General features: G+C 37.3%; 1 pseudogene; it reads left to right on the top strand.

The window, feature by feature from the left end:
* Positions 1-12146: 12146 nt before the first annotated feature.
* LOC131226907 (DNA ligase 6-like) lies at positions 12147-23653 on the top strand (annotated as a pseudogene).
* The last annotated feature ends 706 nt before the right edge of the window (positions 23654-24359 follow it).

The raw sequence follows: 24359 nt of genomic DNA on the forward strand, positions 1-24359 counted from the left end.
TGCCATAAAAAGATCTCTAAAAATGGTTGGACGGTATAGATAAAACACATGTATCATGGTGGGGTCCACAGAGCTAGGTGATGTCACTTAAGTAGCGATTTGGCTACTGAGCTTGTCAGTATCCAATTCGCACCGATTTCATATGCTCGAAACTTAGGTGGGGCCTACCGTGATGTTTGTGAGAAATCCAACCCGTCCATCCGTTTTTTGAGATCATTTTAGGAGTTGAAAGAAAAATTGAGAAGGATCCAAGACCCAAGTGGGTCGCAATAAAGGAAAATGTATACAGGGAAATTCTTGCCGTTGAAACGTTCCTAGCGTAGACAGTGATGTTTATATGCCATCTACACAGTTTATAACGCCAGTAGTTATACTGGGATGAAATGAAAACAAAAATATTATCCTGATTCAAAGCTTTTGTGGCCACACAAATATTTCTACCGTTGACATTCAATACTTACATTTTTGGCTCACCTGAGTATCGGATACGGCTCATTTTTATCCTTGCGTCCTAAAATGAACTTGAAAAACGGATGAATGGAGTGGATTTCTCACAAACATCACAGTAGGCCCCACCTAAGTTCCCGGCACAAGAACTTCCTGCGAAAGCCTTTCGCAGGGAATCCCCGTCCGTGAGTATCGACTTGGGTTTGTTGAGAAATTCTCTAGTTCTCTTAGAACACTATAAGTTATAGTCCTCCTTGGTTGTACGTGGAAACTTTTATAGTTCATTCAATTGATCTTGACCATCTAATAGGTTTATAATATATTTTTAAGCTAAAATTTTCAATAATTTATAATCACAGATGCCCTAATTTCGAATATAATTGTTTTAGTCATTCGTTTTGCAGCAGCGTATGAGATGGCGAGCATAGGACACAGGTTACCTGGATTGGATTGCCTAGGATGCTCTATGGGCCCTGCCATGACATATTTGTTTTATCCACGCCATCCATCATTTTTCCATCTCTATTTATGACATTATCATAAAGGTAAGCAGATCCCAACCTTAGGTGAATCCCAACATAGGAATCCGTGGTGATTAAAGGCCCATTATTAAAAGCTTACTAAGGGTCAAAGAAGTTTTGGTTCAAGCCAATATTTGTGTTTTGCCTTCATCCAAGTCCGCGTGACCTTTTCAATAGGTTGTATGACAGATAAATATTACAGTGGGCCTTAGGAATTTCTTAATGGTTGCCATTTAATCACCACTTACTTTCCTATGGCATGGTCCACCTAAGATTTGGATCTTACTTGTTTTTATATTATGCCCTAAAATGAGGTGGAAAAGTAAATGGACGATGTGGATAAAAAATATTCATTATAGTGGGCCCATGGAATACCATCCAGTAGCCAGGTGGCTACTAGCACTGTCGGTAGGCAATCCACGTCCGGTCTCCTAGGATCCCTGCAACGACAAGTGCTATATATCGACCCCACTTGTGTTATATCCACTCGGTTGATGGGTTTCAGTAGCTCATCTTAGGACGAGGGCACAAACAGAAGGGAGATCCATTACTCAAGTGGGCCCACCAGAAGAATAGTGAGCCCACCGTGTGATTCTTTGTAAATATAAAATAACTGGTAATGATCCCAATAAATTGATTGCTCATCTTGTTGATTAGTACCGCTTTCCATGAGTGATCTTAGACGTCCGTTTTACAATGCTTTGATCAGATTGTTGCAATTGTTCGACTGGTGTGACTTTGATCCAGGAGTCTAGAATGTGTTTAGACCTAATGGACAACTCAGATTCGTCATCTGAGAGCTACGGATCATTCTCAATCTTGTTACTTCGTGGTTCGTGACCAGGTCCCACCGGTTTGCATGGACGGATTAGTTGGGACTATTTATCTTGAAAGAGTATTGGGTCTTGCCCTACCTTGACTAGGCGCTATGTGGGGCCCACCATGATGTATGGATCTAATCCACTCCATCCATCTATTTTTTTAGTATCATTTTGGGATATGAGCCCAACCAAAATATGAGAATGGCAGTGTCAATGGTAATGGCACCTATAGTTGAAACCTTTTTAGGACCACCCTAATTTCTATTTGCGGTCCAGCACATTCATAAAGTCACATGGACCTAGATGAATGGAAAATGCAAGTGTCCGTCAAAACTTTGGTTGCTTCTATAAAGTTTTTAATGGTGGGCATTCTGTCCCACTGTGTGGTCCATTTAAGCCTTTGATTTACTTCATTTTTCAACTCATATTACAAAATGATTTAGCAAAATAGATGGAATGTGTGGGTAACCATGTCTTGAAATGTATTGAATTTCAAGCCACACGTCAAGTTGATTTTGAATTCTCAGCTATGTTTGGTAGCTTATATTTGGAACACACTGATACATTTATAGACATTTGAATTTGATTACTAAAATAACTTTAAAAAATCCTAATTAAAGTACATATGTTTGACATAATAATTGTAATAACTTAAACCAAACAAATTAGAAAACACAATATAATGGTGTATTTCAAATACATTCGATTCCAAAAATTTATAAATTCGCATTGCCAAATGCACTCAAATATGATCAAGGCTTTGGTTTTCTAATTACAATGATAAATAGATGTGAATGGATGATGATTGTTCATTCGTATAATTATGTAGTCTTGTAACTTATACTTACTGTATTGATAATTTTGCTACATTATTTGTTTCACCTATAAATTCTTGAAAATGTAGTGATTACAATTACTTATTTTATTTATAAATGTATTTGACTCTAACTTATGAACCATAATATAAATTTAAATGACCAACTATAAATAATAGCAGTGGCTTGATTACCTTTTATTTAATAAAATATTGAAAAATCAAGCAAGCTCTTAAATCCATGATTCCAGACAACTCCCAAGGGATTCCTACAACCCTAAGCTCCATGGGGCATTCAACTCATTATATTCACAGCTTAATTTTAGCCATGAGCCCAAATATGTGATATATCCAAATCTCAAAGTAGAACACACCAGGTGAATGAAGATTAAACATCTACTATTCTTTTAATCTTTTTTAACACACTAACTATGCTCGGGACCATGAAAGGTTGAATAACAAAGATAAAGAAAATGAAAAAAGAAAAAGAAAAAAAGACAAAGCTAAAGGAAAGATACGAAGAGGAATTTTTTAAAAATAAAATAAAAGAGAGATATAAACAGCCAATCAAGACACCCAATCCCTAAAACAAAGATTCAACTTATCAATAACCTTAAAAGACAAATATTTTTATTCTAAGTAATGATCATTCCTCCCACATAGTACTAAAGAAGAGCAAGCACAGCCACACTCCATCTCCTCTCACCCTTATCCACGTACCATAAATGAAACAACTCTTTGATAGAATTCGGCGTCACCTAAAAGATATTAAAAGTCAAAGATGAATAAATTAGTAATCCAGTAATTATACATTCTTAGAGAAGACAAAAAATTGAACTGAATATAGCCCATTAAAACCTTTTTTAGGCCATGAATGAATGTCCTGGACTAAGTTGAAATTTGCGTGTTCCCTTGTATATGATCGAAATCCACCCTAGAATAGGTCACATGATAAATAAGCATCAAGGTGGCCCAAGGAAGGCTTTTGAGTTATTTTTGCAATTGTTTCATATGGTGTAGTTCACTTAAGATTTGGATTTGCCTCGTATTTGCCTAAATTAAGCAAACCCAGCAGCATAGATATAACACCGTGGACCCCACAAGCTTTGCTAAAGATATAACCCAGCAGCATAGATATAACTCATACCGTAAAATATCCTTTGCTAAAGATCCGTGGATAAAATTAGATGAAAAATATAAAACTGAAGAAATCAGTACTCATAAATTCTGATCGACAATTATGTCCACTTCAAGTTTAAAAATGATCAGCCAATTCTCTCCTAAGTAACCGAACTACAAAACTTGGTTGATGAATTGAAGATTAGTGGATAGATCTTCCTGAAGAATTCCTAGTCGGTGTGGTAATTACAAAATTACCCTCATCTGGTTTGATTATAAAAAGAAACTGAAACATGATGAAAGGAAGTACACTCTTGAAGGGCTTCAATGACATCTTCGTATAGAAGAAGAGTTCAGAAACCGAGACAAGAAAGAAAGTGCTTCGGAAAATCATTCCAAAAGTGCTTCGGAAAATCATTCCAAAGCAAATATAGTAGAAGATGACAAGCCAAAATCTCAAAACTTCAAACGAACAGTCTACTCGCCCCATTTATTTAAACATGACATACCCAGAGCATCAGAAAACAAGCAAAGCAATTCTTCTCTACAAACGAACATGAACTCTATCTTCTCTTTTGACAAGTTAATAACAATTTGAGTTTATAACTCACTAAGTTTCTCAGTTCTAGAGCTCACTGAGTCCACCTGATACTAACCACATTAGCCAAGTTCTTATAGTGGTCCCTTCGTGAATGTTGCTTGCAGTACCAATAAAAGGCCTATCATATTTTGTAAGAAATTTATCAATAACCTGTTAGTGATCTTTAATATGAGAGGAGAAGTGGCAAATCACACTTTAAGAACAACATATCTAACACGTATTTTCGGTCTAATTGAATTATTTTTCTTTTTTTTTTCAATATCCAATTTATCATTTTTTTTTCTTAACAATCTTAGAGCGTAATTTGGAGGATGAATATTGAATCCGTTGCATCAATCAACTGATGAACCAGGACCTAGTATGGCTTGACCAGTTCGATAGCACAAACTTCACCAGATAGCAAGACAGGTTGAAATCCATTCTCAATGCTTTTAAGATATTATACATCTTAGACCTGTACCTACCATCACTTTCAGAAGTGACAGTGATACTGTAAAAACAAATAGTTGCCAAAACCAAGCAACGAAAAGATGAGTTGTCATGTCGCGGCCACATCCTAAACGCCTTATCCAACTGCCTTTATGACTTGTACACGGAAAAATCTTCAGCCACAGAAATATACAAATATAGGGCTGAAGAAGAGGGAACATCGAAATTTCTAATTGCCAGGTACTTCGATTTCACGATAGTAGACAATAGGTCACTTTTGACATAAGTCTAAGAATTGCAATTGATCTTAAGTAAGATAAATGTCTAAAAAATGACCTGCGTGAATCTTTTTAAATTGGGGTATAATAGCCAAATTGCCTCCAAATTTGAAAGATTACAAGAAGAAATTATTGCATAATCTGAAAAATTCAATTTAGAATATTTAAAAGCATATTTGAATTAATGAAGAATCTTGCAATCGAGACAAGAAATATGATGCAAATGGTATATCCTCATACAAAGTGAATGCAGTAGAAATGCCATCCCAAGATAATAATATTGAAAGAATGAATCCTTAAAACCCAATAAAAATAATGAGAAATTCAAAAAGTCCAAAAAGAAAAAGAACAACAAACCCAGTGGTCATTGCTATGTCCGCAGAAAGACCAGGTATTTCACTTGAGTCTATAGGGAACACAAATGACCTAAGAAAGAGGCTAGTGCAGTGGAAGACAATACTATTGCAAATGATCATTGAGGTTAACATGGTTCGAGGAAAAGTCCCTGGTTAGTGGTACAATACAGCTGCCACAACCATTGTATGTTATAACAAATTTGTATTTAAGACCCATGAAGACATAATCAATGGTTAAGATGTCCAAATGGGGAACGAAAGTCGTCGACAAAGGAAACATGGAACTTATGTTTGCCTTTGGAAAGTAAAATTGCGCATGGTGGGCCCACGAGCTATGCATGCAGAAGCTTAGCAGAGCTAGAGAATTAATGGTTATGTCATAGAGGGGTGAGGTGAATAGAATGACTTAAAAAGTTTACCAATTAAACAATAATTACTTAATTAAACTAATATTTCAATTTAAAATACGGCAAATAATATTAAAGCTTCTAAGCTATAGTGGGTCCAATCACATAAACTATAATAGATATGTCAACGAAGCAAGTAATATATAATTAATGGTGTGCTTGTGTGTGCTTTACAAGTTAACTGCCTTAAAACACAAGCAAATTCAAGTATTCAACAGATTTAACTAATTAAACACATAAGCATGAATTAAACATGTACGCAATTCACGATCTCAAACACAAGCATATATGGTGGTTTTATTTTCTTGCTCCACTTTCGGTGGACGTACTCTCACTGAATGTATCGATATTCACTATCAGATGTTTTAAATAAGGTTCATCTATGACCTATACAAGTATACACTCCTGCCAGAGGCCTACACAAAGAGTTGTCAAGCATACACTCCCGCTGTCAGAGGCTCCCACAGGAGACTTTAGCTGGTTTTTCATCAACTAACCAATAACCTCGATCATAGTATAAAAACATACGTTAACTCCCACTGAAGACTCCCATTGATATTAACACATACGCACCTATTTCTGGTGTATTCAGCAATACACAAAAGCCGAGGTCCTACACAAGAATCTATCGAGTTTGGGTCACATACTCTTACCCTCAATCATACACAATGAGAGTATGTATTCGTACATGTCACTTATCGGATTGAACTCCATTGATGCGCCTTCTTGGGTTGCTTTTTAAAGTTCTCCCATGATTGAATCCACTCCCCTTTTGCTCTCTCGATTGTTGATGTCGATGTTTGCCAGTGCTTCAGCTCAAAGATCAAACACCTTGCATATGATTCTCCATTAAGGTAACGAAGGTTATGGGAGGGTTGATTCTCGTACAATGTATGGAAAGGTTGTAATCCAATAGGATTCACCTATATGGGTCTTATAAATTATTTAAATAAAGGATTTGCCAAGAGGCTTGCGTCTAAACTCAAAAAAAAATATGATCGAGTTCAATATCATATTCAAAGTAAATATTAGAATTCTTATTATGGCAAAATTTTTAAAGAAGATGGCTTGAAACTCATGGGATTAGAGGTATAGTATGATTGAAAAAATTACGCCCTAAAAGATTATTATAGGTGTTCTGTTTAGGAATACTCCTGAAAGATTACAGAGGTTCACTTTCGTATTTGAAATTATTTTGAGATTGTTGGATTTTAATTACTTGTTTACGCGATTTAGTGAGATATTACTTATAATGAACTCCTTTCGTTATATTGAAATTGTGTTTGGTATTGATGTGACATTTTTAATTTGGAACAATATGACCCTACAAGTCATCACATTCACACACATTTAAATTATTTTGCAATGTTTGAATATGAAGAGCCAGCTTGACAAGACCGGAGGTTTTCTTTTTGTTTGTTTGAGAATTAGTTGATTTTTAATGTATTTGTTGATTAGGTTAAATTGAATTGAATTTCAATGTAATGAATATGATTGGTGATAGTTAATAATAAATTTGTGAACATTTTGTTAATGGTTGACTTCAGTTATTTTCCATATTAGTTTGGATATGATTCATATGAAAATGAATGGAAAATCGTGTGAAATGCAATTAAATATGATTTAATATACATCGTTATTTCAGAATTCGAATTTGGGTCTGGCCAACTCAGGTACTGAAATTTGGGGTGTAACAGCCTATAACAGCAAATACAATGGAAATTCAAGACACATGAGTCCGAGACATAACGATATAAGTCAGTTGATTCGAAATGGAATTATTGCGATCTCATATGTGAAAAGTATTGGGGGACTGTAGAAGTACACAGAGATGAATCAAGTGAAGTAATCCAATCGCACCAATCTAGCACAATGTAAACACACCGAATTTAACGTGGAAAAACTCTTTCGAAAAAAAACCATGGCACAAAGCGACAAGTAATCACTATGAAAGCATAAATTACAAGAGTTTAGAGAATACCTGATCCGAACAAGCCTTGAATTACCCCAAACTATACCATTGAAACCCTAGGAACGAATTGGAAAAGGTATGAGATACACCCCAATCCCGATTACACCCATATGTATAACCTTAGGAAGAATCACAACCAAAATCATAAATAAAGTCCGCGAATACGCAACTCTGTGATACGTTCGATGACTCATTCGATGAGACTTCGATGTCATCGACAAACCGTCAATGGCATCAAACCCACTTCGATGACATCGAAATAACGCCAAAATAGTCTAAAGACAAAACATATAAAATTAGATTTTATCTATTGCACTTTAATGAGTGTCGATGGCATCGAATTTAAGTATCGATGTCATCGAAACTAAGCTCAATGGTATTGAACAAGTACCCAAATAGTCCAGCAACCGATTGGAGAAATTATGAATTTCTTCGATGGGGATCGATCAACTATTCGATGGTATCAAATGGTCTGTTGATGACATTGACAAATCCTGATTTTGAATTGATTTAAGACATTAAAAACAACAAAAAGTAATAACTTGATTGATCATTTCACTAAATCTATAACAAAAGAGGTAGTATGGATGTCATCTAGAAGAATGAGGTTAAAATTATTTACTAAAAGTTCCACCAGTGATGGAAATCTAACATAGCATTAGAAAATATCAAAATTCGAGTTCAATGAATGAGAACAAGTCACTGATAAGTGAAAAATTTCAGTACCAAGTACAATTAATACCCTCATCCATGATGAATAGTACTAGTCGTTAAAATTTGAGGGATGAGTTATAGAACTCTTAATGAAATTCAGTTTAAAGAATAATTGTTTTAATTGTAACAGGGCCACTAAAAATATTTTCCTTATGTTAACGTAATGGCGGTACCACTTCTCATGAGAGTTAGAGTTTCTATAGGGATCGCTCATGAAATATGATAAGCATATAACCATTAAATGTGTTAAATGATAAATATGAGGGAGACCATATAACATAATGTGATTATATATGTGGTATCTCTGAACTCTGGTTATTTCATTAAGAAATAACTTGTTCAAGGTTACAGCTATTGGAGATTTTGATAGAATTCTAAAATACTTACACTATGGGAAGATTCAAATTGAAATATATATTCATTCATGCATAAGAATTATATTTATTCTCTGCTAAGATTTTCTATTATTTAATTTAACCAAGTAGATGATTGTTGAGATTTTGGTTAAAATCAAAATAATTGAAAATTTGAAAATTTTAATTTGTTTTTCATTTTCCTCCCCAAATGTTTTAAAAAAAACTATAAAAAAGCTTCATCCCACAACGCTTAGAGATTAAAAGTTATTTTTTCCCCTAGTTTATGAGCTATCTTGTGGTGTGTTTAGTTAGAGAAATGGAGAGAGAAAACTTAGGTTGCATGTTTTAATGCGGAACTCTAGAACACACGTATGTGCACATGCTCGTGATGGCGCGGTTGCTGGAGAGGACGAGGGCATTGGCAGTAAGGCGGTGTAGTTGTAGAGGCACTAGTGGCACACCCGCATCGTGTCACAAGTGAGCGCTCCCTTACGAATAGTTGCGAGAGATGCTAAGTATGAGAAGTGCGATCACGGTGTGAGAGGGGCTAAGTATGAGAAGACAAGCTTCAAGTAGTCGTTCCCTGACGACCTTATGCGAACCATCGTGAGATGGTACGATCGTGGTGCGAGATGTGCTGAGTTTGAGAAGACTAGCTTTTATAGTCTATGTCAAACAGTGAGATCCGTCAGTTGCAAAGAACGACTAGAAATTGACGTTGGTTAATGTTGACGGTAGAAAAAAAAAAGAAGGCTAGCCATTTGGTGATCCAAGTGGTTGGATCAATGATCCAACAGATCTAAACGGACAAATGATTGATCCAACGGTATGGAACATTTGGATTAATGAGCCAATGGTTGGAAACATTTCTCGCAACATTATAACCATTGATAGCCTCAAATACAATGGTCCACTTGTCCTATCTGTATAAACATGGCCTCTTTAGGTACAGAGCAACAAAAAATCAGCAAACCAATCATTCTCTATAGAAATACAAGCTCTCTATTCTCTTTTGATAAGTTAGTAACAAATTAAGTTTTAGAACTCGTGGAGTTTCTAATTCCCATAACTCACCAAGTCTGCCCAAAACTGACCGCGTTAGCCGAATTCCTACTGAGGTTCCTTTAGCATTGTTGCACACAAGACCATTAGAAGGCTTGTAGTATCCTAAAAGAAATTCATCAATAACCCATCAATGATTTCTAGTTTGAGAGAAGAGGGAGATAAATCACTCTTCAAGGACAATGTATCTAATATGTGCCTGATTGAATTAATTTTTTAATATTATTTTTGGTATTTATGTTATCATTTCAATTTTTTCCAACACTGAGCTAATTGGTTCTCGCATTTGGGCTTCATATCATGTCACTAAGCCTATTTGGGCAGGCAGTAGGGGTGCAACTCAGGTAGGTTGGGTTGTGTTGAAGGTCAATCCAAGCTCAACCAACCCTTAATATGAATCCACTTACAAGCACAACCTAAAATCCAACTCAAAGTGACTAACCCAGATTCCTTTGTATTTATAAACTTAAACTCGTTCAACCCGATGCATTTTTCAATCCAAGCTTGGCCCGAGGACTTAAACAACCTTACCAGGCTGGTCAATTAGGTTAGGGTTGACCCAAACCTAAGTTATAGCCCTACGCCCCGACCCTACCTCAGTCATTTTAAATACTAAAAAATGGAATTATATTAGGTGAGACCCCTATCCACTTGGGTGAGAGAGACCCTTGACTGCGGGGTTCATAGTGATGTATGTGCCCTGTCTAACCATTTTAAAAGATCATTTTAGGGCATAATTCCAAAAAATAAAGCAGATTAAAATCTTACGCGGAACGTACCACATGAAACAATAGTGATTGAATCCCCACCATTAAAAACTTCATGGGGCCACCGTGGTGTTTACTTTCCATAAAACCTGTTGATAAGGTCACAAAAATCTGGATGAAGAGACCACACAAATAACTGTTTGATCCAAAACTTTTGTGGCCCATGAGAAGTTTTTAATGGTCAATTACCATTGTTTCCTATGTTATGGTTTACATGGTATTTGGATCTACTTCATTTTTTGAATCATACCTAATTTGAACTTTCAATATGGATGAACAGTGTGGATGTAATCACATATATCACAATGGGCCCTATGGGCTCCCCTAGAAAATAGAGTGGATTAGGTGAGACCCTGGCTTCACCCAAGACGGTGTGATCCTCATCGTGGGCTATCGTGGAGTCCACCATAATGTAGGAATTATGTATCCACATTGTCCATTCATTTTTCCATATCATCAAGGCATTATCTCAAAAATGAAGTTGATGCAATTATCAGGTGGACCATACCATAGGAAACAGTGGCGTTCGATCGTCATACCATTAAAAACTTCTTAAGGTGTACCTTAATATTTTAGTAGGGTTTATTTACCATCCAATATGAAGATAAGGTCATAGAAGCCTGGATGAACTAAAAAAACAAACATCAGCTTGATTTAAATCAACATTGTTTGTTTTCCATGGTACAATTCACATAATTGAATCTATTTTTTTTTGGACAATGTTATAAGATGATTTAGAAAAACGGATGGACAACGTGTATACATGATACATACATGAAGGTAGGTCCCACAGTAACCCCATTTTAAGGGCCGGACTGTCTTTGGTGAGGCCGGGTTCTCACCTAATCCACTCTCTAGAAAAGAAGAGTGGTTTCGTGGAAAACCACGCTGAAGGTCCCACAGAAGGAGCCTGGGAAGGAATCCAAAGGTGTATAGTAGATAGATAATATACTGTATTATTTGGTCCTCGGAGGGTTTTGATGGACACAACCCAATTTTAGAGGGTCCACACCCATTATTTAGGACCCATCAAATGGGTTCAGATTCAGGTCCACTTCATATGGTGTGGTCCACTCAAGCCTTTGATGCCTCCTTTTTGGGCTTATCCCCTAAAATGATATTTCAAAATGGATGGACCGCGGGGATAAAACACATAAATCACAGTGGGCCCCACAGAGCCCCTATCAGGACCGTCCGTCTCTAGCCAGGTCCTGGTGGGGTAGTATCCGCGTCCGTTAATATGATCACCAGTCCACATCAGCACACACGTGTAGCTCGCCAGTGGGCAGACCAGCCTGGGACTTCCTAATCCAACCATTAACTGCTCGGATCCCGCACGGATGAACACTGCACACAGCCAAGGGCGTGCGCGATATGGCCGCACGTGCAAGCTCACTCCCGCGAGTCCACTTCCACTTCCTGTTCCCCGTTTTACCCAACCATACCAAGCTTTCGCGCCATCTCTTATTGTCATCTCTCTCCTTTCAAATCTCCATTTTTGTCATTCCAGAAAAAATCAAACCCTAACCCTAATACCCCAATCCCATGCCTCCTCTTTTCCCCACCAAAACCCTAACCCTAGATTCATCCACCCTCTTCATCTCCTCCTACAAATCCTTCACCGCCATCTCTTCCCAAACCACCCCTCCTATCTCCTTCAATCTCCTCTCTGTCGAATCCCCTCTCCCTCCAATCCCTCCCAACTTCCCCCAATCAAAAATCATCCCCAAAACTCGATTCGTGATTGACGGCTTCAAATCATCTGGGGATTTCTCCGTCTCCTATTTCCTCTCCCACTTCCATGCTGACCACTATGCAGGCCTCGGCCCTGCCTGGTCGAAAGGCATGATTTTTTGCTCCGATACCACGGCCCGCCTCCTCGTTGAAATCCTCAAAGTTACTCCTCTCTTTGTTGTCTCACTGACTCTCAACGAAAGCATCATGATAGACGGCTGTGATGTCACTCTCATCGATGCTAATCACTGCCCAGGCGCTGTTCAATTCATGTTCAAGGTTCAGGGTGAGAGGTATGTTCATACTGGTGACTTCCGTTTCCGTAACTCAATGAGAGCAGACCGGCTCTCAAGGGTTTTGTGGGCGCAGATGCAGTTTTCTTGGACACGACATATTGTCATTCGAAATGGGTTTTTCCATTGCAAGATGAATCGATTGAATACGTGGCAAAAACGATAGAAAGAATTAGAACTGAAAATAAGGGGCTGGGCAATTCTATCTTGTTTCTTGTCTTAACATATGTTGTTGGGAAAGAGAGAATTTTGCTTGAAATCTCGTGTCGGTGTGATTGTTTATTGCATGTAGATGGTAGGAAAATGGAGGTTTTGCTTGTTTTGAGGTTTGCAGATTGTGGGTTTTTTACAGAGGATGCTTCTGGCAGTGATGTTCATGTGATTGGTTGGAATCTGTTGGGCGAGACATGGCCTTACTTTCGACCCAATTTCGTGAAAATGAAGGAGATTATGGTTGAGAGAGGATACTCAAAAGGCTGTGGGATTTGTTCCCACAGGGTGGATGCATGGAGCCAAGAGAGACGAGTTTGCAGTGTGGGAGAAGGATTCATGTGAGATTCATCTCATTTCGTATAGTGAACATTCAAGCTACGATGAGTTGAGAGATTATGTGAGGTTCTTGAAGCCGAAGCGGGTCATTCCTGCTGTGGGTTTGGATGTTGAGAAGCTTGATAGCGAGCATGCTGCTTCAATGCAGAAGCATTTTGTGGGTCTGGTTGATGAGATGGCCAATAAACATGAATTCTTGATGGGCTTTCATCGGAAGTTACAGGAGACTGATGACAAGGAAGTGGATGTTGGCGTCGTTGATTCGAACAAGGGAGTTGATATGGAGAAAGAGGATAACACACCTTCAACAGATATAGAAAATGTCAATGGTTTAGAGGATTCAATTGCACTGAATGAGAAATATATAGGATTATTAGAAGAGCTTCAAGATTGTTCGCCGAAATGGGTCACCCGGGAGCAGATGTTAGATCTGCTAACTAGATCTCGTGGAGACATTGTTGAAGCAATTTCTGACTTCTATGAACGTGAAACAGAATTACGTGAGCAGGCAATTGCCAATACTATGTCTGTCACCAGCTGTCAAACAAGCCTGTGTAAAGATTCCTCTTCCCTTCCTGAAATAAAATCCATCAATGGCACCCCTAACGAAAACATTACCACAAGTCAAAATAACAAGTCACCTAACACAACTAGCTCTATAAAAAGCACTGTTTCTCTGAGAAAAAAGGGTATGAGCACTGAACATAAACCAAGGAAGAAAGCAAGATCAAGTTTAACTTCAGAATCTACTGGATGCAAACGCTTTCTAGTGCCGCGGCCAAGCAATGTCCCAATAGCTTAGACTTGCCATTAAGTGATGCTTTGGGATCATACAAAGAGTTGGGTAAATGGCAATATATTGAGAGATGATGCAGCTTCTATATTGGAGAAGGCAAAAGGAGATGTTAATCTGGCTGGTGTATCTGACAATGACGAGGGGAGTTCAAAGCTCTGCAGCACATCAGTTTAAACACAATGCGATATTGCTACGAATGAAAGCAATCGCCCTGAGGAAACAGCAAATGTGCCTAATGTATTTGCACAGGGCCTTTCATCACGGGATATGAATGCAACTTTTGTATCACTACCACTTGAAAAGTATTGTCCTGTTGAGAATGGTTGGTGCTCCCACTGGATTAGCAGTTAGTTGAGAGTTTTGTCTGTAATTGCGTGATTTATTATACTCCATAGTCCATAGGTTAGGACTTCCTGTTACAAACCTTGCATGATGGTGTGATGCATTTGCAGCATGCTGGAGGGCTGGACAGCCTGCTCCCTATTTACATCTTGCTCGGACATTTGATTTGGTGGAGCGAGAAAGAGGCAAGATAAAAGCCACTGGTATGCTGTGCAACATGTTCAGAAGGTTTGTCCTGATGGGTTGCTTTGTCATTTTTGACCTAGTTGTCTTATTTGTTGATATGGAAGTCAATCTTTTTATTTTCAAGGGAGTCCAATGTAATATTATTGATGTATTTTAAGGCAACGTGTTTGCTGCATTGCCTCATAACATAGCTTGCTTGCCTTATCGCCTGAAGATGTGCTACCTGCCGTGTATCTGTGCACAAATAAAATTGATGCAGACCATGAAAACATGGTTCGTTTACATCCATCCTAACATGTATACTATCGTTTGACAACAATGTTTTGTTTTCTTCCTTCTTTTGTATTCCATGTCAATTATTTTCTTTCTTTTGTATTCCATGTGAATTATTTTCTTTGACAACACCAGATTTCTTGTGCACATGCTATTAAGAGCTTCGTTTTAGGAGCTTGTATGGTTTTTTTTTTTTGTACCAAGATGACTATGTGGAAATTAAATAAAAGTTTACAAATTGAAATGGGAATTAGCGAGTTTTTTTTATACATTACATTGTTTTTTCAGTTAATAATGTACAATTAATGCTCCCCTGCCTACTTTTTCAACTGGATTTCTTCATTTATTCCCTTGCATCTGCGATATTTTCAGATTTCTGGTGTCTTTTGTTTTATCGTTATTTATTCTTGACTGAATTGACCTTCCAATTTTTTGTTTTTTTTTTCTTGTCTGAATTGTCATTTGACTAGTGATTTTCACCATCACAAGTTTCTGGAATTCCAAATCCACATGAAAGATCAGAAGAAGATTCAGAACCAAGTTTTTTTTTCTTTTAATGATAATCACAATCAAGAACCATACATGTTAAAATGTAACCCTAGCAATCCTTCAAAACCTAGCAAATTACAATTCACATCATCTAGTACTATTTGCAAAATATCAACAATCAATCTTAAATTAAGTCAATGAGCAAAGGTACCCTGGAGAGCTGGAGCCTTGCATTTTGATTATAATCCACACGTAGTGAATTCTCATTTAGCCAGAAATCAATTTAACTTATCATGTGTCTCCCCCGTCTAAGATTTCTGGGAACTTTGAGTCAGCACCAAGAATTATAACGAATGCGAATAGTTACCTTTTCCAGCCTTACCGAATTACAGTTCATGTTATTAAGGCACCATAGCCTTGCCATTCCCATTTCAGATGCCTATTCATCATAAGAAATCCTAGTAACAGGAGCCTCACATTTAAAGTAAGAGTGTTTTTGAATCGATGAGTTTCTTAGTTGCCGTCTATTATGGAGCGGAGTTATACCTATGAGGCTACTGATTGAAGAATACCAATTGCTTGTTGAGTCTGGAACTAAAATGTATGTTATGAACAAGGTAAGAGATCTACTATAACTTGACCTGTTATGTTGCTGCTCTAGGTCAAAACATTCTCTTAGCAAGAAAGAAAGCAATGCGATGCTCTAAGATAATTTGGTTGCATCTTTTTATTTATTTATTTAAAATTTATTTTTAATTTTCATTTTCGAGAAGTAAAGTTTTGTTGTAGTATATATAAGTACAGAAATTAGGACTATAATCTTATCAGTGCAAGTGACTAGTGTTCACTCAATGCGCAAAGTTTTTTTTTTTTGGAAGGATCTCAATGGTTAAAGGTTGCAATGTACTTTATTATTGTTGTTGTTGTTGTTGTGCTTGTTATTGTTATTATTTATATTCATATTTAATTTGACCGTGGTGTCATGTGTATTATTCCCAAAATTGCTCTTCAAGCCATCTGAATCCCGTCCCTATACTAGTTTTTAATTGATTACCATAATGCCTTCTTTATATATCTTCAGTTCAATAAAATCAGTGTGATTATTCTTTCATAACATGCTACTTAACTTTTTGACGATTAAGGAATTTGAAGTTTTCTCCAGTTTGAGCTTTGTTTATTTATTTCTTCATATTTATCACGAGCTGTTAAACTGTAGTCGAGGCTGTTTGTTACCAAGTCTGTTTCTTTCTTTTGTTTTTTCCTTTTCTTTGGGGAGTTCATTTTCTGTTTTATGTAACTTTTATCTGGCAGACTTGTAGTTAGACCACTACCTCCACTTATTCTTCTTCTGTATTTTTGTGAATGGTGTTAAACCACTTTGTAATATGTAATCACAATTCCAGGAACTGAACATTGGTGGAAGCTTGGTCTCAGCTGCACTCGAAGAGGCATGTGGAACAAACAGGTCCAAAATAAGAGACATGTATAATAACTTGGGTGATCTGGGTAGAGATGAATAGTTCTCTGCAAAATCTATTTCTTTTTCTTGTCTACATTCTCTTGCATAACTTACTGATGGTCTGTGATCTTTAAAGGTGATGTTGCACAAATATGCCGGCAGACACAATCATTACTTGCTCCCCTTCACCCACTTTCAATCCAAGAAGTATTTGTTGTGCTTCGAAAGATAAGGTATTGAATTATTTTAATTTCAATTCAATTTCTAGCACTAAACCCTGCAGTCTGATGCTGTGTTGGTATATTGAATGTAACCTGTTTTTTAATCTTTGGTAACATGAGAAATTCCACTATTTATAATTTGCTTCTTTCCAGGTGTCCACTTGAATTGGTGAATTAGGCTTATACCTCTGTTTCTGGGTGTTAATGCATGATAATTTTTTGTTTGTTTAATAATTGTTATTCTATGAGGACACTACCATCAAAATTGGGAGAGACGAGTATACCTCTGTTTCTGGGTGTTAATGCACGATAATTTTTTGTTTGTTTAATAATTGTTATTCTATGAGGACACTACAATCAAAATTGGGAGAGACGAGTAACAAACAATAACATGGGAGAAGTTTCTTGGTTTGAGTAATTTATTTGTTTGGGTATTATTTGAGACTGGAAACAAACAATCAAAAGGAGGTTAGAGTATTTTATCTGTATTGGTGTATGCACTATATGCTATTCCTTTACTTTTTCCGATTATGTTGGTCCATTTTTTTTAAAAAGACAATTGTATGACAATTTTGACATTCATTATTGTTCCACGCTTTTGCACGGACCAGCGAGTCATCTTCAGCTAACACTTGTCTACAAAATGGACCAAATTTAAAGCTCAGCTTGTCGGGTTTGAAGTTAGAAAAGAACTTCAAGGATCCAAAAAATTGGGATGACTTAGATGAGTCACATGTCCGACTCACTGAGCCAATGTGACGACTTGCCTGCCTCACGACTTCTTATATTTCCTCAACCTAGAAAATAGTGAGATGGGAAAAAAGAAAAAAAAATATAGAAAGCCTAAAGGTCTTCTCACATTCTCTCAAAACGTTCATGGCTTTGGGATTATCATTTTATTTTGCCAGGTAAAAGGAGACATGCTAGCCAAGAACATTCAACTAGGAAAACCTCAATGATCTCTTCTGCATCTTTATCATAATTCATAACGAAAATAACACTTATGTCATTGATGTTTGAGTCAACAAATATTTGCCTCCCAAAAGCTGTGATAGTATGATTTCTTTAATCAGAACAAAATTATGGCATAACCAATTGAACATAAAATTCATATCCGATCAGATCTGGTCAAATTCTGAAGCAGAATGTACATTCTTTTCTATATTCATCTACATTTGTAACAGTCGAAGAAGGTTTTTAGTCGGAAAAGGGAAAATGAGAGTTCCACAAATTTCCATCTATTCATGTTTCCTCTCCCTTCCCTTTGCTTATATTTTCTGTTGCCTTCAATCAGATGAATTGCCATTTTCTTTTCTTTTCTTTTCTTTTCTTTCTTTCTTTCATTCTTTCTTTTTTAAATCATCATCATGTGAGCCTTATACCAACCCAACTAATTGGGGTCAGCTACATTAATCCTTTTCCATCATTCTACTCTTTCAAGGGCCATAGCCTGAGTTAGAACATAGGTCGTCAGGTCTTTCTTACCACCTCCACTCATGTCCTTTTGGGCCTTCCCCTTGCCCTTTTAGAGCCTTTAGCTTCTACCAACTCACTCTTTCAAACCGGCGCAATTCCTAGTCTCCATTGCACATGAGCAATCTAAGTCTACTTTCCATCATCTTATTACCTATTGGTGCTACTCCTATGTTCCCTTATATGCATTCATGTCTAATTCTATCCTTGTCTTGCCACTTATCCATCTCAATATCCTCATTTCAGCTATGCTCATCCTGTGAACATGTTGTTCCTTAACTGCTCAACATTTTGTCCCATAAAGCATGGCTGGTCTTATAGCTATCCTATAATATTTCCCATCAGTTTGAGTGGTACATGTGATCACATAAAACTCCCAAGGCATATTTCCATTTCTTACACCCTGCTTGAATTATGTGGGCAACGTCCTTCTCAATATCTCCACTCCACTCTCATGAATTATCGATCCAAGATATCCAAGGGGTCATTTTGGGTAACATTTTGGTCAACAATCTTAACTAATTCCTCGTTCCCACTGTTATTGTTACTAATATTGCTCTCTATACACTCTGTTTTAGTGTGTGATTAATTTTAAATTCTTTAAGATTCTAAAGCAACCCTCCATAAATTTATCTTTGCGTTTACACCTTCCTCATCTTGTCAATCAAAACTGTCATCTACAAGCAACATACACCATGGCATCTCTTCCTACAAATGCTTTGTCAACCCATCCATAACCAATGTGAAAAGGTACAAGCTCAATGCCAACCCCTAGTGCAAGCCTATGTAATTGGGAACTCATTGGTCTCTCTACTAGTGGGCCTCACATTTGTTAGTGCTCCTTCATACATATCCTTAATCAAGTCAATCTATCCTCTTGAATCTCCTTTCCCAACACCCACTAGATTAATTCTCTAAGGACCCTATTATAAGCTTTCTCTAAGTATTAAAAAAGAAGAAGTCGGGATCCTTCCTCTCCCTATATTTCTCCATTAATTGTCCAAGTAGAAAGATAGCTTTAATTGTAGACCTCCCTGCAATGAAAGTAAACTGATTTTCCGATACGTTTGTCTTATGCCTTAGGTGTCGTTTGATAAACCGAAAAATAAGCTATGAAAATAAGTAAAGTGCTGAATTGTAATTCTGAAATAATTTTAGGGATATTTTAGTCAAAAGTGATTTTTTTAAAGCACCATTGCTTTCAGCATTCAGCCTTCAACATTGAGTGAAAGGAGGGGAGCTGAAAAAATGACCCATATTTTCAGTGAAAATTAATTTAAGCACTTAATAATTGTGATTCGATAAACGATCTGAATCATATAAAATTACTGAAAATATCAAATTTCAGTGATAAGTACTAAAAATAAGTTTTATCAAACTACCCCTTAAGTCTTTTCTCAACCACTTTTTCCCAAAGTTTTATAATATGGCTCATAAGTTTAATCCCACAATGATTAGTGCAGGTTTTTCTTATAAATAAGTACCATTGCACTTTTCCTCCATTCATCTAGCATTTTCTTCGATCTTATAATCTTGTTGAGCAACTTTTTATTTTTATTTTTATTTTATTTTAGAGATCTAGTTGAACAACTTTATCAACCAAAATATCCCAATATCTCCTATACACTTTGAAATATCTGTTAGTATACCATCTGGTCTAAGGGCGTTTCTTATTTTCATCTTTCTCAAAGCTTCTTTCACTTCAAATATCCTAATCCTACGGAAGTATCTATGGACTCTTGCGTCATTCAAGTTTATGGTTCATTATATCCCTATGTTCTCAAAGTGATTGTCATTAACAAGTTATGAAAATAACTTCTTCACCTTTTGACTAATACACTCTGATCATCCCTTTTAATGCATCTCACATGATTCGGGTCCCTACTTTTCTCCTTTCTCATTTTTGCAAGTTTGAAGACATCTTTCTCACATTCTCTTGTTTCTAATTTATTTGTAAAGATCATCATAAGCCTTAAGTATAGCCTCGCCGCTTTCTTGGCAATCTTTTTGACAGCTCTATATTGTTCAAGATTTTCATGGTTTCTAGTCCCTTGCTAGGCTTCGAAACATGAACACTTCTCGTTAATAGCTTTTTGTACATTGTCATTCCACCACCAAGTTTCCTCATATGATTGGCTTTTCCCCCTAGATTCTCCTAAAACTCCTCTCTCTCTTCTTCTTCTTCTAGTTCTTCTTCTAAATATAACTAAAAAATATGAGTTGATGATTGAATCATAGGGATCAACTTGAATCGAAGTGACGACCTCAAATCAGACACATGAAAAAAGCTTGTCATCTCATAAATGTCTGTAGTTTTTCTATAGAATAGTTTTCCTGTTGAAGGGTAACTTTAGAAGTGCCATTACCTCTGGTATCTATAATCCATGACATAAAGAAGAGATCAATGATACTAAATGATTCATGTGAATGAGGTAGTGTCTTTTGCAACAAAGATCAGTTAACTATCTTTTAATGATGGTAACCAGGGGCATCAATGTAATCGTCAATATTGATTCATTCTCATCCATTCTCTAGCTACCTTTTTCAATTCAAGTATGCCTCACCTCATCATGTGTTCACTTCCTAGTCTTTGCATTTCCATTCAATGTCAGTGCGTAACATTCTACCATCAGTTCCGTACCCATTCTCCGTAGGAAATGTGTTTTTTTCATAATTTCTTGTTAGGTTACTATCAGTTCCATTTACAGCCGCAACTTGCTGGTCTCAATTTCACCAAAAGTTGCCTCTAGGCTTCCACCTGTGTCAATCCTTCCAGTTCCCTATCAGTTCTAAAAGTTTCCAATTCCATTTCATCGTCTTATTGCTCCTTATCTATCCCAGTCAACACCTTTTCCCTCTGGTCACAAGTCACAACCATTATCATCTGTTTTCTTTTTGTCACTGAATCATTTGACCATACCATCACTCAGAGTGGGGAATAGAGAGAGGAAAATAGTACCCCTGTATCTTCCCAGCCATCAGATCTCTCTCTCAGCTGGTCAGTCTATCGGATGTCTTTTTCATCATTGCATCTCCTTTTTATTGCACCAAAAAAAAAACACACACACACACGCATTACACACTAAGTAATACATGCCCTCCATGCAAATACAAGAGAACGAGCATAACAAAATACCCCCACTGGATTGTCCATAATGTCTGTAAAGCACCTTCTGTTTCTTTCCTTCTAGATGGCCCACAACCCCGCTAATAAGAATAATCTTCACTCCTTAGAAGCTTCCCCACCTATACCCCCCCTCTGCCGGTGCCGGAAAAAATAGTTGATGTGATCCGGAAGAACCCAAGCGATGCCAAAGAACTGAAAGTTGAAAGACCACACCTCCCTGGAGAAACTGCAATGCATGAACAAATGTGGAACCAACTCCTCATCCTTCAGGCAAAGAGGGCACTCATTGGTAAGGAAGTGGGCCCTCTTAAGAAGGTTGTCCATAGTAAGCACCTTATTCCACCCCACTAGCCAAGCAAAAGCCACCACTTTAGATGGAGCGCCATAGGACCGAAGGTGTAAAGTGTGTGCCTTAGTTACTACTCCGCTTTGGCCAGTAGTAACGAGGGAAGAGTGGAAAGATCTCACTGAAAATATCCCGGACTTATTACTAATCCAGTGCACTGAATCAACCCCATCCGAAACCGAGACCCCTTCCAACAGGATAAGGAGTGCCAAAAACTCTTGAAGCTCTACCTCTCGGAGGGCTATTCCGCATTACGGATTCCAAACCCCATTGCTACCTATGAGCGAGAAGCAACAGCTGATAGAAATATCTGGATCCAAAGCAGCGAGGGCAAGATTTGGGAAAATGTTTTGCAAGGCTTGCTCACCAAGCCAGATATCCTTCCAATGCCCCATCCCCCACTACCTAAACCACTTTTTGAATTATTGCTCGAGTATTTTCATAACTTATTAATTAATTCTTCATCCTTTCTAGATATTATTTTTTGTGCTATAACCTACTTTCTTTTGGAACATGTTTTTGTTAATAGTGTTATTAACTGGTCAGGCTTAGTTTATGCTAGTTAATTCATCAACACCTGTGTATTTATCTCAGAATTCATCAGTACTGAAGCAAGCAGTGGAAGTACTGTTCGTAAGAAGAACCTCGTTGTAAATCTCATGCGTTCTTGTAGAGAGAGGGAAATGAAGTTCCTTGTTCGAACTTTGGTGAGTTACTCCTGAATTCATTTTATTTGATTTCTAGTGATTCTTTATATTGGCTTACTTGTATAGGGATCCTTGCAAACATTCAAGTAACCAGCTTGTTCTTACTCTATACACTATGGAACAATGTTAAAATCAGTGAGTCAACTTGTCATAACTATTAAAAAAAGGAAAAAAAGAAAAAGAAAAAAACTTGGAACTGGCGGCAGTGTACAGGTGGACTAATTTGCCAGAGGTCTCAGGGCTACGAATATGCTGAGTCATTCAATGTTTGAAAGATGGTAAAAAAATAGCACCATAAAGAATAGAAGAGGCAGAAATTCCTTCTTTAGTACCATTTGAAACATGCTGAATTTGTAAATTTTGATTGCACATAACAATAGCACGGTACTGTAATCATACTCCAGTGAGTAAAAATAGATGAAGTATCATTAAATGGGGCCCTTATCTCTCTCTTGTTCCATTGCAACTCTGCTTCAGGTGTGCTTAGGGACTGGTATCTATCACTATGGCAATGAGTGGGAGGTACTTTGAAAGGCGAGGCCCCATCCCAAGCAAATTTTGGTGGCCTTCCTTGGGCAACCTGGGGCCTTCAGGCATCATATGGTTGCGAAGAGATGACAAGGGATGGTACGAGGTGTCTAACCCTGAACCATGAGAGCTGTATTTTCTGTTTAGTTGTAGTGAGATATGGCAGATAGCCTCCAGGTTACTTTTCGTTTACCCATGTTGTAGACAGCTAAATAGTATATTGTAGATTTGCTGATGTGTTGGCTGGGGAAGGCATGAGTAGCCCTACTCTTTGTATTAGGGATTCATTCCTTATTTTAGATTTTTGTTTCTTTCTCATGAAAAGAAAAAAGGAAGATGAAGCACCATATCTTCATTTCATAGTTGTCTTGTGAATTATTTCCTAATAAGAATATGAATCATATATTTCAAACCTTGAACAATTCGTCTCAGGAATTGTGAAATAGGGCATCACTGACATCTTAACCCTTGTCACAAGCACAAATTCACGAGGAGAGGAAGCCAATAGCCTTAACTTTTTCATCAACGAGTACATCAACGAGTACTGGAGATTTCTTGGACAAGGAATATATAACTCAGCATTATACACGGAAAAGATGCAACAAAAACAACAACAAGAATAAATTAAGTTCATAATTTGACCTATGACCTAATAACAATCGGAAAATCCCCTACCACTGTTGGAGGCTTATATGAGGAACCGAGGGAAATATGCAAGCCCTATAAATCACTCAAGGCTTTGTTCTCATTTTGGTAAGAATAACTGCTAGCTGATCACTAGACTGAACATATGGAATACAAAGCAATCCAGACAATATCTTCTCATGCACAAAGTGACAATCAACCTCAATATGTTTCTTCCTCTCATGAAAGATCGAATTGAGCGCAATATGAATGGTGGTCTGATTGTTATAATGTAATAGAACAAGAGTGGACATCTCTATGCCCATGTATTGAAGAAGAGTGGAGACTAAAGCCAAACAACTAGTGCTGCAACTTGGGTTCAGGTAAGGTTGTCAGGTTAGGGCTGAAAAAATCCTACCCGACTTGAAATTGGGTTGGGTCCGAGTTGAGCAAATTTGGATCAAGTTAGGTCGGGTTGGGAATAATCATATGTATTTGGGGTTGGGTCGGGTTGGTTCGGTTTAGGGTAAGTATAGAGGAATTTGGGT

Source organism: Magnolia sinica, chromosome 15, assembly GCF_029962835.1.
Source record: "Magnolia sinica isolate HGM2019 chromosome 15, MsV1, whole genome shotgun sequence".
Lineage (NCBI taxonomy): Eukaryota > Viridiplantae > Streptophyta > Magnoliopsida > Magnoliales > Magnoliaceae > Magnolia > Magnolia sinica.